This window comes from Callospermophilus lateralis, chromosome X (assembly GCF_048772815.1).
Source record: "Callospermophilus lateralis isolate mCalLat2 chromosome X, mCalLat2.hap1, whole genome shotgun sequence".
NCBI classification, from domain to species: Eukaryota; Metazoa; Chordata; class Mammalia; order Rodentia; family Sciuridae; genus Callospermophilus; species Callospermophilus lateralis.
Window position 1 is genome coordinate 39,914,858 of NC_135325.1, and position 16,439 is coordinate 39,931,296.

The window sequence follows — 16,439 nt, forward strand, 5'->3', positions numbered from 1 at the left end:
ATTGTGAATGGGGTAGTTTTCCTCATTTCCTTCTCAGAGGATTTGTCACTGATAACAGAAATGCCTTTGATTTATGGATGTTGATTTTATATCCTGCTACTTTGCTGAATTCATTTACTAGTTCTAGAAGTTTTCTGGTGGAGCTTTTTGGTTCTTCTAGGTATAGAATCATATCATCAGCAAATAGTGCTAATTTAAGTTCTTATTTTCCTATACATATCCCTTTAATTTCTTTTGTCTGTCTAATTGATCTGGCCAGTGTTTCAAGAACTATGTTGAATAGAATGGTGAAAGAGGGCATCCCTGTCTTGTTCCAGTTTTTAGAGGGAATGCCTTTAATTTTTCTCCATTTAGAATTATGTTGGCTTGCGGCTTAGTATAGATAGCCTTTATGTTGTCGAAATATGTTCTTGTTTTGTTTTAAATTTTTTTATTGGTTGTTCAAAACATTACAAAGCTCTTGACATATCATATTTCATATATTAGACTCAAGTGGGTTATGCACTTCCATTTTTATCCCAAATACAGATTGCAGAATCACATCGGTTACACATCCACATTTTTACATAATGCCCTATTAGTAACTGTTGTATTCTGCTACCTTTCCTATCCTCTACTATCCCCCCTCCCCTCCCCTCCCATCTTCTCTCTCTATCCCATCTACCGTAGTTCATTTCTCTCCTTGTTTATTTTCCATTCCCCTCACAACCTCTTATATGTAATTTTGTATAACAATGAGGGTCTCCCTCCATTTCCATGCAATTTCCCTTTATCTCCCTTTCCCTCCCACCTCATGTCTCTGTTTAATGTTAATCTTTTCTTCCTGCTCTTCCTCCCTACTCTGTTCTTAGTTGCTCTCATTATATCAAAGAAGACATTTGATATTTGTTTTTTAGGGATTGGCTAGCTTCACTAAGCATAATCTGCTCTAGTGCCATCCATTTCCCTGCAAATTCAATGATTTTGTCATTTTTTAGTGCTGCGTAATACTCCATGGTATATAAATGCCACATTTTTTTTTTTATCCATTCATCTATTGAAGGGCATCTGGGTTGGTTCCACAGTCTAGCAATTGTGAATTGTGCTGCTATGAACATCGATGTGGCAGTATCCCTGTAGTACGCTCTTTTAAGGTCTTCAGGGAATAGTCCGAGAAGGGCAATGGCTGGGTCAAATGGTGGTTCCATTCCCAGCTTTCCCAGGTATCTCCATACTGCTTTCCAAATTGGCCGCACCAGTTTGCAGTCCCACCAGCAATGTACAAGAGTACCCTTTTCCCCACATCCTCGCCAGCACTTGTTGTTGTTTGACTTCCTAATGGCTGCCAATCTTACTGGAGTGAGATGGTATCTTAAAGTAGTTTTAATTTGCATTTCTCTGATTGCTAGAGATGGTGAGCATTTTTTCATGTACTTGTTGATTGATTGTATATCCTCCTCTGAGAAGTGTCTGTTCAGGTCCTTGGCCCATTTGTTGATTGGGTTATTTGTTATCTTATTGTCTAGTTTTTTGAGTCCTTTGTATACTCTGGATATTAGGGCCCTATCTGAAGTATGAGGAGTAAAAATTTGTTCCCATGATGTAGGCTCCCTATTTACCTCTCTTATTTTTTCTCTTGCTGAGAAAAAACTTTTCAGTTTAAGTAAGTCCCATTTGTTGATTCTTGTTATTAACTCTTGTGCTATGGGTGTCCTATTAAGGAATTTGGAGTCCGACCCCACAATATGTAGATCAGAGCCAACTTTTCCTTCTATCAGACGCAGAGTCTCTGATTTGATATCTAGCTCCTTGATTCACTTTGAGTTAACTTTTGTGCATGGCAAGAGGAGGGGATTCCATTTCATTTTGTTGCATATGGATTTCCAGTTTTCCCAACACCATTTGTTGAAGATGCTATCTTTCCTCCATTGCATGCTTTTAGCTCCTTTATCAAATATAAGATAGTTGTAGCTTTGTGGATTAGTCTCTGTGTCCTCTATTCTGTACCATTGGTCCACCCGCCTGTTTTGCTACCAGTACCATGCTGTTTTTGTTACTATTGCTCTGTAATATAGTTTGAAATCTGGTATCACTATACCGCCTGATTCACACTTCCTGCTTAGAATTGCTTTTGCTATTCTGGGTCTTTTATTTTTCCATATGAATTTCATGATTGCTTTATCTATTTCTACAAGAAATGCCGTTGGGATTTTGATTGGCATTGCATTAAACCTATAGAGAACTTTTGGTAATATCGCAATTTTGATGATGTTAGTTCTGCCTATCCATGATCAGGGTATATTTTTCCATCTTCTAAGATCTTCTTCTACTTCTCTTTTTAGGGTTCTGTAGTTTTCATTGTATAAATCTTTCACCTCTTTTGTTAGGTTGATCCCATGTATTTTCTTTTTTTTTGAGGATATTGTGAATGGAGTGTTTTTCTTCATTTCCGTTTCAGAAGTTTTGTCACTGATATACAGAAATGCCTTTGATTTATGCATGTTGATTTTATATCCTGCCACATTGCTGAATTCATTTATTAGTTCTAGTAATTTTTTTGTAGACCCTTTTGGGTCTTCTATGTATAGAATCATGTCATCTGCAAATAGTGATAATTTAAGTTCTTCTTTTCCTATTTTTATGCCTTTAATTTCTTTCGTCTGTCTGATTGCTCTGGCCAGAGTTTCGAGAACTATATTGAATAGAAGTGGTGATAGAGGGCATCCCTGTTTTTTCCAGATTTTACAGGGAATGCCTTCAATTTTTCTCCATTCAGAATGATGCTAGCCTGAGGCTTAGCATAGACAGCTTTTACAATGTCGAGGTAGGTTCCTGTTATCCCTAGTTTTTCTAATGTTTTGAACATAAAGGGATGTTGTACTTTGTTGAATGCTTTTTCTGCGTCTATCAAGATGATCGTATGGTTCTTATCTTTACGTCTATTGATGTGGTGAATAACATTTATTGATTTCCGTATATTGAACCATTCTTGCATCCCAGGGATGAATCTTACTTGATCATGGTGCACAATTTTTTTGATGTGTCATTGTATCCAATTCGCCAGAATTTTATTAAGGATTTTTGCATCTAGGTTCACCAGAGATACTGTTCTGTAGTTTTCTTTCTTTGAGGTGTCTTTGTCTGGTTTCGGAATCAGGGTGATGTTGGCCTCATAGAATGAATTTGGAAGAGCTCCCTCTTTTTCTATTTCCTGAAATAACTTGAAAAGTATTGGTATTAATTCTTCTTTAAAGGTTTTGTAAAATTCCGCTGTATACCCATCCGGTCTTGGGCTTTTCTTGGTTGGTAGTCTTTTGATTGCTTCTTCTATTTCATCCACTGATATTGGTCTGTTCAAATTGTGTGTATCCTCCTGATTCAGTGTGGGCAAATCATATGACTTAAGGAATTTATCGATGTCTTCACTATCTTCTATTTTATTGGAATATAGGTTTTCAAAATAATTTCTAATTGTCTTCTGTATTTCTGTAGCATCTGTTGTGATATTGCCTTTTTCATCCCGTATGTTAGTAATTTGAGTTCTCTCTCTTCTTCTCTTTGTTAGCATGGCTAAGGGTCTGTCAATCTTATTTATTTTTTCGAAGAACCAACTTTTAGTTTTGTTAATTTTTTCAATAGTTTCTTTTGTTTCAATTTCGTTGGTTTCTGCTCTGAATTTAATTATTTCTTGCCTTCTGCTACATTTGCTGTTGTTTTGCTCTCCCTTTTCTAGGGCTTTGAGATGAATTGTGAGCTCATTTATTTGTTGGTTTTTCCTTTTTTTGAGGAATGACCTCCAGGCGATGAATTTCCCTCTTAAAACTGCTTTCATTGTGTCCCATAGTTTCCGATATGTTGTGTCTGTATTTTCATTTAGCTCTAAGAATTTTTTGATTTCCTCCTTTATGTCTTCTGTAACCTATTGATCATTCAGTAACATATTGTTCATTTTCCATGTGATGTAGGATTTTTCCTTCCTTCTTTTATCATTGATTTCCAGTTTCATTCCATTATGGTCAGATAAAATGCATGGTATTATCTCCAGCCCTTTATATTTACTGAGGGTTGCCCTATGGCATAATATATGGTCTATTTTTGAGAAGAATCCATGTGCTGCTGAGAAAAAAGTATATCCACTTGATGATGGTTGATATATTCTATATATGTCAGTTAAGTCTAGGTTATTGATTGTGATATTGAGTTCTATAGTTTCTTTATTCAACTTTTGTTTGGAGGATCTGTCCAATGGTGAGAGAGGTGTGTTGAAGTCACCCATAATTATTGTGTTGTGGTCTATTTGATTCTTGAACTTGAGGAGAATTTGTTTTATGAACGTCGCAGCACCCTTATTTGGTGCATAAATATTGATAATTGTTATGTCTTGTTGGTGAATGGATCCTTTTAACAGTATATAATGTCCTTCCTTATACCTTTTGATTAACTTAGTCTTGAAGTCGATTTTATTCGATATGAGAATGGCCACCCCTGCTTGCTTACGAGGATCGTGTGCGTGGTATATTTTTTCCCAACCTTTCACCTTCAGCCTGTGTATGTCTTTTCCAATCAGATGTGTCTCCTGGAGGCAGCATATTGTTGTATTTGTTTTTTTAATCCATGTTACCAGCCTATGTCACTTTATTGGAGAGTTTAAGCCATTTACATTTAGAGTTACTATTGATATATGGTTTGTACTTCCAGCCATGTTTGATTATTTATGTTTTTTTTTTTTTTAATTTGGCTTGTTTCTCCATGATTAGCTTTCCCCTCACCCTCTGGCTTTACTGAGGTACTTCCCACTGTTGGTTTTGGTTATTGTTTTTCATTTCTTCCTCGTGTAGTGTTTTGCTCAAGATGCTTTGCAATGCCTGTTTTCTGGCTGCAAATTCTTTTAACTTTTGTTTATCATGAAAGATTTTTATTTCATTGTCGTACCTGAAGCTTAATTTTGCTGGATACAAAATTCTTGGTTGGCATCCATTGTCTTTCAGTGTTTGAAATACATTATTCCAGAATCTTCTTGCTTTCAGCGTCTGTGATGAAAAATCCGTTGTTAACCTTATTGGTTTACCCCTGAATGTAATCTGCCTCCTTTCTCTTGTAGCTTTTAATATTTTCTCTTTGTTCTGTATATTGGATATCTTTATAACAATGTGTCTTGGCGTTGGTCTACTGTGATTTTGTGTGCTTGGTGTTCTGTATGCATCTACAATTTGTATATCCATTTCTTTTTTTATTTCTGCAAAGTTTTCTGTAATTCTTTCCTTCAGTAGGTTACTCATTCCCTTGGTTTGAATCTCTGTACCTTCCTCTATCCTGATGACTCGTAAGTTTGGTTTTTTGATGTTATCCCATATCTCTTGGATGTTTTTCTCGTGATTTTTTACCATCCTTTCTGAGTTGGCTAGACTCTTTTCAAGATAATATATTTTGTCTTTATTATCTGACATTCTGGCTTCTAGTTGCTCCACTCTGTTAGTGATAATCTCAATTGAGTTTTTAATTTGGTTTATCGTTTCCTTCATTTCTAGAATTATTGTTTGATTTTTTTTATAATCTCTATCTCCTGATAAAGATGCTTAACTTCTTCTTTTATCTGTTTATGTAATTCATTTTCAATGTGCTCTTTCACTGTTTGGATTTGCTCTCTCGTATCCTCTTTAAGGTTCCATTCCATCTGTCTAAGGTATTCCTTGAGTTCTTTATATGACCATTTTTCTGATGACTCTAGTTCCTCCTGAATATTTAGGCTGCCCTTCATTGTTTGTACTCCCTTTCTTCCTTGCTTTTTTATGCTGCTCGTGTTACTTCTTGTTCTGTTTGACTGCTGAGTTACTGTTTACTCTTATAAATTTATTTGATGCTTGGGAGGAAAGATATTAGAAGGTAAGGGAAGAAGTCACTAAAGAGAATGAGAGTAGGCAGGTAGAATTCAAGGAAGGGGGAATAAGAAAATTGAAAAGAAATGAAAAGACAAAAGAAAAAATAGAAAATAAAGGAAGAAAGAAAATTTTTTTTTAAAATAATAATGATAATAAAAGAAGAAAGTTGAAATTTAAAGTAATAATAATAATAATAATAATTTTAAAAAATTAAAAACATTTAAAAAAGGTTAAAGAACAACAACAAAAAAATGAAAATGAAAGAAAAAAAATTAAAAAAATAATAGTAATAATAAATGCAGTCATAGAGTTCGATTAACTTCTCTTCCAGTAGGTGGCGCTGTGCCCACTGGGCCAAGCTTCTCCTCTCAGTAGGCGGGAACCAATCACTGTGCAGCAGCTCCTCCTCCCAGACTGGGTGGGTCTCCAATCCTGAGTGCCTAGGGCCTTCTCTTGTGTCTAGTCACTTCCCCACTTTTCCTCCAGCCAGGCCCCACTCACCTGTGACACTCACCACAATACTGGCTACACACCAGTTCTGCTGCTCCTGGAAGCCCTGTTTTCATGAACGCCTGGGCACACTCTCCCTGTTTGCCTCCCTCAGACCCCAAGTTTGTAGAGCTTGGGGCTGAGAACCCCCAGCGAATTTGCTTGCACTCCAGTAGCCATGCCCCCGGTAGCTGGTGCAAGAGACCTCAGTTATCAGCACTGTTGGGAGCGGTAGCCGGTTGTTCTGTGCCGTGAGTCCCGCGCTGCGAGTCCTGCGCCACTCCTGATTCCCTGGGTCTGGCTATCGCGCTCACGGGAGAGCTGGGAGGGGCCCTTATGGGGAGAGCTGGGAGGGGCCCTTAAGGTTTCCCCGCTGTGTGGAGAGTGATGGCTAGGGGATTACACACCTGTCGCCGCTGATTTCAATGAAGTTATCTCCTCCACCGAGTGACGTCAGTTCTCTGTCATGGTGGTATCCCATGCAAATGGTGACCGTTTGTTCCCTTTTCCGGGTGACCAATGCAACGGGTGGGTCCTGATTGTCTCTCCCAAACCCCGTTTAAGTCCTGTGGCCACTGCCTATGAAGGCTCGGTTGGCTTTTACCTCTGTAAATTCAGAGGGGCCAACCAGTTATTTTAGCGGGATCGTTGGTGCTGAGTCACGAGAAGCAGGCAAACCGGAGCTTGAATGCAGCCGATCCGGGCTCGGTGTGTGTCCTGAGAGGCCCAGACTGTTTGCCCCAGATCCACATCAGCTCAGCATTGCCTAGTGATCCTGAGAAAACATCATTTAGACAGTTTACGACTCCCTATGCCCGTGCAGCTGGAGAGGTCAGAGACTTGATCTCTCCGCGCCTGCCGCCATCAAGGAAATTCCTTTTGTCAAAATATGTTCTTGTTACTTCTAGTTTTTCTAGTGTTTTGAACATAAAGGCATGCTGTATTTTGTTAATCATTTTTTCTGTGTCTATTGAGATGATCATATGATTATTAAGTCTATTGATGTGATAAATTACATTTATTGATTTCCATATGTTTAACCAAACTTCCAACCCTGGGATGAATCACACTTGATCATGGTGCACAATCTTTTTGGTATGTTTTTGTATTCAATTTGCCAGAATTTCATTGAGAATTTTTGCATGTATGTTCATTAGAGATATTGATCTGAGGTTTTCTTTCTTTGATGTGTGTTTGCTGGGTTTCGGGATCAGGGTGATACTGGCCTCATAGAATGAGTTTGGAAGTGCTGCCTCTTTTTCTATTTCATGAAATAATTTGAAGAGTATTGGTATTATTTCTTCTTTAAAGGTCTTGTAGAACTCGGCTGTGTATCCATCTGGTCCTGGGCTTTTCTTGATTGGTAGGCTTCTGATGGCATCTTCTATTTCATCACTTGATATTGGTCTGTTAAAATTGTGTATGTCTTCCTGATTCAATCTGGGCAAATCGTATGACATAAGAAATTTGTCGATGGCTTCAATGTCTTCTATTTTATTGGAGTATAAGGTTTCAAAATAATTCATAATTATCCTCTGTATTTCTGTAGTGTCTGTTGTGATATTACCTTTTCCATCATGTATGCTGGTAATTTGAGTTTTCTCTCTTTCTCTTCATTAGCATAGCTAAGGGTCTCTCAATTTTATTCTTTTTTTCAAAGAACCAACTTTTTGTTTTGTCAGTTTTTTTCAATTGTTTCTTTTGCTTTGATTTCATTGATTTCAGCTCTGATTTTAATTATTTCTTGCCTTCTACTGCTCTTGCTGCTGATTTGTTCTTTTTTTATAGGGCTTTGAGATGTAATGTGAGATCATTTATTTGTTGAGTTTTTCTTCTTTTAAGGAATGAACTCCATGCAGTGAATTTTCCTCTTAGTACTGCTTTCATAGTGTCCCAGAGATTTCAATATGTTAGGTCTATGTTCTCATTTACCTCTAAGCATTTTTTTTAATCTCCTTTTTGATGTCTTCTGGAACCCATTGTTCATTCAGTAGCATATTGTTTAGTCTCCAGGTGATGGAGAAATTTTTATTTTTTACTTTTCATTGATTTCCAATTTCATTCCATTATGATCTGATAAAATGCATGGTAGTATCTCTACTTTTTTGTATTTACTAAGAGTTTTTTTGTGGCATATATACTATGTATGTCTATTTTAGAGAAGGATCCCTGTGCTGCTGAGAAGAAAGTGTATCTGCTTGATGCAGGTTGAAATATTCTACATATGTCAGTTAAGTCTAAGTTATTGATCGTGTTATTGAGTTCTATAGTTTCTTTATTAAACTTTTGTTTGGAAGATCTATCCAGTGGTGAGAGAGGTGTGTGAAAGCCACCCAAGATTATTGTGTTGTGGTCAATTTCACTCTTAAGCTTGAGAAGAGTTTATTTGATGAACATAGCTGCATCATTATTTGGGGCGTATATATTTATGATTGTTATATCATGTTGGTGTATGGTTTCCTTGAGCAGAATATAATGTCCATCTTCATCACTTTTGATTAACTTTGGCTTGAAGTCTACTTTATTTGATATGAGGATGGAAACCCCTGCTTGCTTTAGCAGTCCATGTGAGTGGTACGATTTTTCCTAACCTTTCACCTTCAGTCTGTGTATATCTTTTCCCATCAGATGAGTCTCCTGTAGGCAGCATATTGTTGGGTCTTTTTAAAAAATCTAATCTGCTAGCCTATGTCTTTTGATTGGTGAATTTAATCCATTAACATTCAGGGTTTTTAATGAGACATGATTTATATTTCCAGCCATATTTGTTTATTTTTATTATTTAATTTGACTTGGTTTCCTTCTTTGATTAGTTTTTCCTTTAGGCTACTACCTTCCTCCGCTGAGTTTCATTGTTGTTTTTCATTTCCTCTTCATGGAATATTTTGTCAAGGATGTTTTTTAGTGCTAGTTTCCTAAGTATAAATTCTGTTAACTTTTGTTTATTGTGGAAGGTTTTTATTTCATCTTCAAATCTAAAGCTTAATTTTTATGGATACAAGATTCTTGGTTGGCACCCATTTTCTTTCGCAGTTTGATAGATGTTGTTCCAGGATCTTCTAGCTTTTAGAGTATGTGATGAAAAATCTGCCATTATCCTAATTGGTTTTCCCCTATATGTAATTTGATTCCTTTCTCTTGTGGCTTTTAAAATTCTCTCCTTATTCTGTATGTTGAACATTTTTATTATAATGTGCTTTGGTGTGGATTTGTTGTGATTTTGTACATTCGGCATCCTGTAGGCTTCTTGATTTGGATTTCCAATTCATTCTTCATGTTTGGAAAGTTTTCTGATATTATTTCATTGAATGGATTGTTCATTCGTTTGGTTTGGACCTCTATGCCTTCCTCTATCCCAATAACTCTTAAATTTGGTCTTTTTATGCTATCCCATATTTCTTATATGTTTTGCTTGTGGTTTCTTACTATTTTCGCTGTGTCGTCTATGTTCTTTTCAAGATTATATATTTTAATCTTCATTTTCTGATGTTGTATCTTCCAAGTGGTCTACTCTGTTGGTGATGCTTTGATTTGAGCTTTTAATTTGGTTTATTATTTCTTTCATTTTAAGGATTTCTGTTTTTTTTTTTTTTTTTTTTTTTAGAACCTCTATCTCCCTGTCGAGGTGATCTTTTGCTTCTTGGATTTGTTTATGTAGCTCCTTGTCGAAGTGATCTTTCACTGCTTGAATTTGCTCTCTTATATCTTCTTGAGTTCACAGAACATTCTAACTATGTATATCCTGAAATCTTTATCTAATTTTTTCTGCTGTAGCTGCCATTGATTCTAATGATGTGTTGTCATGATTTGTTTGGGGTACTTTCTTCCCTTGTCTTTTCATGTTGCTTGTGTGTCTTTCTTTCCAGCTCTGTGGGTCTGGGGGTGTTATTATTTTACTCTATAGATCTATAGTGCTCTTGTAGGGTTCCAAGATCCATCCTTTGTGGGGAAGGCAATGTTAACAGATTCCAATATCAACAATACATCATCTATGAACAATTTATTGTTATTAAGACATTTACAGTTTAGTCTCAATGTCCAGAAATGTTGGATCCAATTATTATCTAAAATATAATCAGTAGTTTCATAAAAAGGTCTACAGTTTCTGGTGGTGGACAATGAACTGGGGGTCAGGTGTAGGACAATATGCTGAGGGGGAAAGATGTGAGGGTATAGAGTTAATATATATCTTAGGAAATGTGAAAGAGAAATCTAGTGAAGAGGGTTAGTAGCAGGGGAATAGACAGGAAGCAGTTTAGGGTAGACAAGTATGTAAGAAGATAGCAGAGTACATAAAAAAACACACATAAGTATTTAGAAAAATAAAGGATGTGAAAATAGTAAAATTTGGAGGGGGAGAGAAAAATGAAAGAAGAAAAAAAGAGAAAGAAAGGAAAAAAGAGAAGAAAAGGGGGTGCCACAGTCTGGCTGGGCACAATTCAGGAGCCACTTGTCAAAAGAAACTAACTTTATTTTTAGAACCACACAAGATAAACAAAACAGCTCCTCAGGAAAAAACCCTCAGAGCCCAACTGCCACCACCGGCTTCCCACAAGCCAGACACCGCAACCCAGCCTCTTCCTCCCACAATCCTACTGCTCTTGAGGCCGATTGGCTGGGTCGCATGGGCGGAGCCAAAAAAGTCCCCCAATGAGCAGCTCCGTGGTCTGAAAGGGCAGGGAAACAGCCCAATGAGCATCACCACAGAGGAGCCAATCAGCTAGATGTTGCTAGATGTTGCTGGGGCCGCTGTGAGCCAATCATCAGCTGGTAGTCTGAAAGGGCAGGGAAACAGCTCAATGAGCATCTCCACAGAGGAGCCAATCAGCTAGGTGTTGCTGGGGCCGCTGTGAGCCAATCATCAGCTGGCAGTCTGAAAGTTTGCTGGAGCCCCTTCGGCTGTGGCTCTCAACATCTCCCCCTCTCTGTTTAAACAACAAGCATGTGGCTTAGGGACCGTGTCTGCCTTAGGTTGTCCAATAGTACATATGGTTCTTACCCGTTATTGGATGAGCTGACCTCAAGGCGTCAGCCTCCTGTCTTAGGTTGGTACCATAGTAATTGGATCTTACCCGTCATTGACTACCAGTCCAGTATACAGCCACACCTGTGTAGAGGTCTTCGTACCAGCAGGGGGGTGAGGTTCTTTGCCTCACCTCTGTTGGCCCCCAAATTTTAGCTGAATGATCATGACAAACAGAAGGGAGGAAGATACACCAAGCCAGCTGACGGCTCCTTTTGGAAAAATTGTAACACTGATGACACCATCAGCATAAATACCCCAACACTACCAGAAGTTGCTGCACCAACAGATAGTTCACAATGCATACAAGTGAGTTCACAATGCATGTAAGTGATACATAGTCCAGGCAAGTTCTGCAAGCAGTTCAGTGATGGCTATTGCAGAAGCTGTAGATTGGTTTTATCTTTGTCTTCATGCACTGGGATGAAGATAGGAATTCTGGCAATAATGGCTAAAGAAAAATTATATAACATTATATAACATTCCAGAAGGCACTAAAAGAAAACAATTTTCTTAACAATTTACATTGTCTTCACTGAAGATAGGAATTCTGGCAATAATGGCTAAAGAAAAAATTATGTAACATTCCAGAAGGCACTAAAAGAAAACAATTTTCTTAACAATTTACATTATCTTTACGAGAATTATTAAATATAATGAAAAGGAAAGGTGAAAGTAAACAAACAGATCTGTTAACCTCCTTTTTTGTTCACATTTTAAAACAATCTTCAACAGCTGTTTACTCAATTTAAGTTAAACCATTTAAATCACGTGAATAAAAAAAATTATTTGGATCCATTTTTTCATGAGCGCTCATCATATATGACATATGGACATATGTACGTTCAAACACAAAACACAAGTTTGCACACATAATACATATGACACATAACATAATAGTAAAGGCCTTATAACATTTTACAGGTGAAATCTCCATTGCAATGTTTAAAAACTCTATAGTCAAAAAATAGAACTGATCAGCAAAACATTAACCTAGGTCTGTATGAGCTCAAAAAAAAATATGGGAAAGGGCAATAATAAAATAGATATTGAAAAAATCATTCTGGTTCTGTCGCAGATGTAAGAATAACCAAACTGGAGTTCTGGATATCACATCTTCTTTTTGGTCTGTAGAAATCGCTTTAGTTAATCTGTCTGGAATCCAAATCAGCTGCTGTTCTCCCTGTGGAAACACATAAACAGACCCCCGATTCCAGGCAATCACTGGGTCAGGACCTTAGTTAATCTGTCTGGAATCCAAATCGGCTGCTGTTCTCCCTGTGGAAACACACAAACAGACCCCCGACTCCAGACAATTACTGGGTCAGGACCTTTCCATTGTCCTGTTAGAATATCCTTCCAAAGTACCTTGGGCTTATATACATTTTTTGGACACATATGCCTTTCCGCAGCACTAAGCCCTGATGAATCCAAATTTAAAAAGTTTAGAGTAAAAAGGGTTATTTTAAGTTTATCTTTGGGGAATATAAACCCCTTCCCAATTCCTTCTTTTTGCTTTAATAAGTACATTTTAATAGTTTGATGAGCTCTTTCAACTATGCCTTGTCCCTGTGGATTGTATGGGATTCCTGTTATATGAGTAATGCCAAATGATGAGCAAAATTGTTTAAAAGAGGTAGAAGTATAACTAGGGGCATTATCTGTTTTTAACTGTTTTGGAACGCCCACAGTGGCAAAATTTTGTAAGCAATGAGCTATAACATCTTTAGTTTTTTCTCCGGCATGAAGGGAGCCCATCAAAAATCCAGAAGAAGTATCAACTGTAACATGCAAATATTTTAATTTTCCAAATTATGGCAAGTGTGTGACGTCCATCTGCCAAATATGGTTAGGTATCAATCCTTTAGGATTGACTCCAAGATTAACTTGTGGTAAAAAGGTCACACAATTTTGACATTGTTTTATTATTTGTCTAGCTTGTTCCTTAGTTATTTTAAAATGCTTTTGTAAAGTATTAGCATTGACATGGAACTTTTTATGAAAATTTATAGCTTCTTCTAGTGTAGAGAAAATATGTATGTCATGTGTAGTTTTATCTGCTAAATCATTGCCCAAACTAAAGGCTCCAGGCAATCCTGTATGTGCCCTGATATGTCCTATAAAGAATGGATCTTTTCTGTCCCAGATTAGACTTTGTATAGTGGAAAGCAAAAAGAAAATAGTAGAGGAAGGGGAAATCCTACCAGCATCTTCAAGGGATACTATAGCATTAACTATATACTGACTATCGGAAAATAAATTAAATACAGAATTTTTAAACATCACAAAAGCCTGTAATACTGCTTTAAGCTCTACCTTTTGAGCTGATTGTTTGGGTACTAAAAATGTAAAAGTTTGATCAGGTGTAACTATTGCTGCTGTACCATTATTTGATCCATCAGTGAATATATTTGGAGCATTCCTGATAGGTGTTTTTCTTGTCATTTTTGGAAAAATTACAGGATGCGACGACCAAAAAGACAATAAAGGATTAGATGGTAAGTGGTTATCAAATGAAACATTAGATTTGCACATGATTATTGCCCAAGTATTTAACTCATTAGCTAACTCATCAATTTGATTCATAGTATATGGAGTAATAATTTTATTGGGAGAAATTCCAAACACTCCCTTTGCTGCTTTTATTCCTTTGAGTATTAATTGTCCTACAGCCTCAGGATACCTAGTAAGAATAGTGTTAGGAGAATAAGATAAATGTATCCATAATAATGGGCCTTCTTGCCAAAATACTCCTGTAGGAATATTTTTTGTTGGCAGTACAATAAATAATAAAGGCAAACTTATATCAATTCTATCCAAATGCATATTTTCCATATATGTTTCAATGATTTTTAATGCCTTTCTTGCTTCAGGCGTTAACATTCGGGGTGAATTTGGATCTGATGGACATTAGATTAAGGCAGACACGGTCCCTAAGCCACATGCTTCTTGTTTAAACAGAGAGGGGGAGATGTTGAGAGCCACAGCTGAAGGGGCTCCAGCAAACTTTCAGATTTTGACGAGAGATGATGCTAAGGTCTGCACCTGTATCCAGTAGCCCATTAAATTCATGTCCTTGAATATTTAGTTTTAGCATGGGGCGAGAATCTAAATTTAAAGACAGCATAGCCCAATCTACACCTGTGGAGCCTAATCCCTTGGAACCTCTTTCTATAGCACGACTGGAAAATTTATCATGTAGGCTTGGTATTATTAGTAACTGTGCTATTCTATCTCCTGGTGAAATTACTGATATACCATTTGGAGAACTGGCTATAATTTTTATTTCACCTTCATAATCGGGATCAATTACCCCAGGACTTATCATAAATCCTTTTAGAGTAGAAGAGCTGCGTCCCAATAATAAGCCTACTGTTCCTTTGGGAAGAGGTCCTTTCACCCCTGTGGGAATGATTTGAACTCCCATCTCTGGAGTTAGTACTGATCTGGCGGAGGCGCAGATGTCCAACCCTGCGCTCCCTCTGGTTTGTCTGATGAGGGATCTGATGGACAATGTGTCCTGGGCACTACCCTGATGGGGTTGCTGGGTTCCTCCAGTGCTCCGTATATTTGTGGTTTTGGGCCCCGGAGCATTGGGCCCCCCTGTCCATTTTTTGGCAATGGAGCCCAATGCCTTTCTCCATGATATCGTGGATAAACACTTGGTCCTTGTTCGTTTTTTGATAATGGAGTACCCTCTATGGTGGTTTGAGAATGGCATTCATTAGCCCAATGTCTCCCTCTACGGCATCGTGGGCAAATACCCGGTATTCTACTCCTTTGATACCTAGTTTTGTTAAACCCTCCTCCTATGGGGCAATTCCTTTTAAAATGTCCTGTTTGTTCACAATTGTAGCATGTTCTTGGCCTGGAATCTAAAGCCTGTTTTACTGCAGCTGCCACAATTTGCCCTGTTCATTAATGTCTCTGGCATCTAAAGTCTGTTTTACTGCAGCTGCCATGACTTGCTCTTGTTCATTAATGTCTCTACATAATTTAATATATGTGTTTAAATCTTCATGTTTCCATGGTCTAATGATATCTCTGCACCAACGATTCGCTTGGTCATAAGCCAGTTGTTTTATTAATGGCATTGCTTGTTCTGTATTCCCAAAAACTCTGGTAGCTGTTTGAATAAGCCTATCTACAAATTCAGCATAAGATTCATTAGTTCCTTGTATTATCTTAGATAATTGACCTTGTAAACCTCCATGTCCTTGTAAAGTCTTCCATGCCTTAACTGCATGTACAGCAATTTGTAAATATACACAGGATCATATGCAATTTGTTGCTGCTGATCCTCATAAGGTCCCTTTCCTAACAACATATCTAGATTTCTCTGAGGATAACCAGCTGCTGCATTTCGCCTAGCTGTCTCCTTGCAAAATTCCTCATTGGCAACCTTCCATAACAGGTATTGTCCTCCATTTAGCACAGCTTTACACATATTAGCCCAATCTGCTGGTGTCATGTTCAAGTTGGTAATGGATTCGACCAAGCTTACAGTGAAGGGTGCTTGAGGACCATAGGTTGTTACAGCCTCTTTTAGCTGCTTCACTGTTTTGAAATTTAAAGTATGGTAAATTTGCTGCCCTCCTACCTCAAATACAGGGCATGTTAATACTTGAGATCCTGTCTCAGGATCTGAACTATCCACTGCGGGGGTTGGGGGCCTCTCAGCATATGAAGGTGGCCTTGTCAGTTGGACACTTATGTCCTCTGGTGATAGAAAGGTGTTAGTAGCAGTCTCCTGTAGAGGTAGTGCTGTTGGTTGGACACTTAAGCCCTCTGGTGATAGAAAGGTTTTAGTAGCAGTCTCCTTTTGTAACTTTCCCCCTGATGGCTTTTTCTGCTCTAAACTTTCTTTCTCTGTCTGATTAGCTCGAAAGACCTTCTCTTTTACTTGAATCTTTTCCTCTTTCTGACTAACTTGAGAGACCTCCTCATTTACTTGAATCAATATTTCTTCTCCTTCCTCTACCTTTGCCTGAATTGAAGGCTTTGGACTAAGAAAACCAGATACCAACGCCCACAATGCCAATGTGCCAGCTGGCAGAGTTCCTGGGCTG